The 3080-nt window shown below is 33.0% G+C and overlaps 1 non-coding gene across 1 annotated transcript; it reads left to right on the forward strand.

Annotated features, from left to right (window-relative positions):
* The first annotated feature begins 2527 nt into the window (after positions 1–2527).
* Positions 2528–2600, forward strand: TRNAG-GCC (transfer RNA glycine (anticodon GCC)). The gene has a single exon. It is a non-coding gene; the product is annotated as a tRNA-Gly (tRNA).
* Positions 2601–3080: the final 480 nt, after the last annotated feature.

Genomic DNA, 3080 nt, shown 5'->3' on the forward strand with positions numbered 1-3080 from the left:
ACCAATTTTTAGTTTTATTGACCTTGCTATTATTTTCTTCATTTCTATTTCATTAATTTCTGCTCTGATCTTTATGATTTCTTTCCTTCTACTGACTTTGGGTTTTCTTTGTTCTTCTTTCTCTAGTTGCTTTAGGTGTAAGGTTAGATTGTTTATTTGAGATTCTTCTTGTTTCTTGAGGTGAGATTGAATTGCTATAAACTTCCTTCTTAGAATTGTTTTTGCTGCATCCCATAGGTCTTGGGTCATCATGTTTTCATTGTCATTTGTTTCTATGATTTTTTTTATTTCTTCTTTGATTTCTTCAGTGATCTCTTGGTTATTTAGTAGCACACTGTTTAGCCTCCATGTGTTTGTGTTTTTTACTGTCTTTTTCCTGTAATTGATTTTCAATCTCATAGCTTTGCGGTCAGAAAAGATGCTTGATAAGATTTAAATTTTCTTAAATTTTCTGAGGCTTGATTTTTGACCCAAGATGTTATCTATCCTGGAGTATGTTCCATGTGCACTTAAGAAGAAAGTGTATTCTGCCACTTTGGGTGGAATGTTCTATAAATATCAATTAAATCTATCTGGTCTGTTATGTCATTTAAAGCTTGTGTTTCTTTATTTATTTTCTGTTTGGATGATCTGTCCATTGGTGTAAGTGGGGTGTTAAAGTCCCCTACTAACCAGCAGCATAGCACAGGGAGATCAGCTCGGTGCTTTGCAATGACCTAGAGGAGTGGGTAGCGAGGGTGGGAGCGAGGCTCCAGAGGGAGGGTATATGGGGATATATGTATGCATATGGCTGATTCACTTTGTTGTACAACAGAAAGTAACATAGTATTGTGAAGCAATTATACTCCAATAAAGAGGTATAAAAAATTTTAAACAATTAAAAAAATAAAAATGGCTAAGATGATGATGATAGAGATACATATCTCATGGTTTTGTAATGAGAGGTTAGTGAAATAATTTATGTATAGGGTTTAGAATACTGCCTAGTGCATAGTAAGAATTAAATAAAAGGTGATTTTTTTATTGTGAAACCAACAGTTATTTTGTAGTATATATTTTAATAAGTAGATGCTATTTAAATGACAATTTTCCCCAATATACTGAACTCAAAATATGCACAAAGAAATATGAAGAAAATGGAAGGGCATCACCACATATTTAATCACATATGTTTCTTCATTTTAAGAGAAATGTTATTTCTTTAATTTTATGAATACTGTTATAAATATTCTATAGAAAGTTAAACCTTTCAAAGGCATTTGACAAAATACACTCATTCATGATAAAAAATTCTCAGAAAACTGGGCATGTGGAGGACTTCCTCAACTTGATAAAGGATATCTACAAAAAACCTACAGCTAATATCATATTTAATAGTGAGATACTTGAAGCTTTCTCACAAAGATCAAGCACAAGACAAGAATGTTCTAGCTCACCAGACCTTTTCAATATTGTGCTGGAAGTTCTAGCTAAAGCAATATGGCAAGAAAGGGAAATAAGAAGGCAAAAATATTGGGAAGGAATAAATAGAACTGTCTACTCTCAGGTGACATGATCATCTATATAGAAAATACAAAAGAATTGATGAAAAAAAAACCCAAAATAAAAAACAAAACCAACCTCCTGGAACTAATAAGTGATTATAGCAAGGTTGCAGTATACAAGATTAACATTCAGAAGTCATTCATTTTCCTATACACTAACATGAACAATGGAATTTGATTCAAAACAAAATTTACATTAGCACCTTCAAAAAATATAAAATTTAAGTATAAATTTAACAAAATATGACAAGATCTTTATGAGGAAAACTATAAAACTCTGATGAATGAAACTAAAGAACTAAATAAATGGACAGCTATTCCATGTTCACAGATATGAAGACTCAATATTGTCAAGATGTAGGTTCTTCCAACTTGATCTATAGATTCAAGGAAATCACAATCAAATTCCAACAAGTAATTTTGTGGATAACAACAAATTGATTTTAAAGTTTATATGGTGAGACAAAAGACCCAGAATAGACCGCACACTATATAAGAAGAAATGTGAAGGACTGACACTACCCAACTTCAAGCTTACTATAAAGATACAGAAATCAAGATTTATACAGTATATATTGTACTGGTGAAAGAACAGACAAACAGAACAGTGGTATAAAATAGAAAGCCCCAAAGTAAACCCTCATAAATATAGTCAACTGATCTTTGACAAAGGAGACCAGGCAATACAATGGAGCAAATATAGACTTTTCAAGAAATAAGACTGAAACAACTGGATATCCACATGCAAAAAAAAAGGAATTTAGGCACAGACCTTATACCCGTCACAAAAATTAACTCAAAATGGATTAGAGACCTAAATGAAAAACATAAAACTATAAAACTCCTAGAAGATAGCAAAGGAGAAATCTAGATGACCTTGAGTATGGCAATGACTTTTTGAGACAACATCAAAGGCATGATCTATGAAAGAAATAATTGATAAGCTGCACTTTATTAAAATTTAAAACTTTGATTCCGGGACTTCCCTGGTGGTCCAGTGGCTAAGACTCTGCGCTGCCAATGCAGGGGGCCCAGGTTCGATCCCTGGTCAGGGAATTAGATCCCACATGCCACAACTAAGAGTTTGCATGCCACAACTAAAGATCCTGCATGCCGCAACTAAGACCTGGCACAGCCAAAGAAAAACAAACAAACAAAAAAACAAATTCTGTTCTGAAAGACAATATCAAGATGATGAGAAGACAAGCCACAGACTGGGAGAAAATATTTGCTCAAAAGACACATTGGTAAAGGAGATTTATCCACAGTATAATTCAACATTAAGAAAACAACTTGATAAAAAAAAAAGGGGGAACAAATACTTTAACAGACACCTTAGCTAAAAAGATGTATAGATGACAAATAAGCATATGAAAAGATGCTCCAAGTCATGTCAGTAGAAAAACGTAAATTAACACAACAGTGAGAAACCAGTACACACTTATTAGAATTGCCAAAATTCAGAACACTGCCAACATAAAATGCTGACAAGGATGTGGAACTACAACAACTCTCAATAATTGCTGGTTAGAATAG

This window comes from Eschrichtius robustus, chromosome 4 (genome assembly GCF_028021215.1).
Source record: "Eschrichtius robustus isolate mEscRob2 chromosome 4, mEscRob2.pri, whole genome shotgun sequence".
In the NCBI taxonomy this organism is placed as follows: domain Eukaryota; kingdom Metazoa; phylum Chordata; class Mammalia; order Artiodactyla; family Eschrichtiidae; genus Eschrichtius; species Eschrichtius robustus.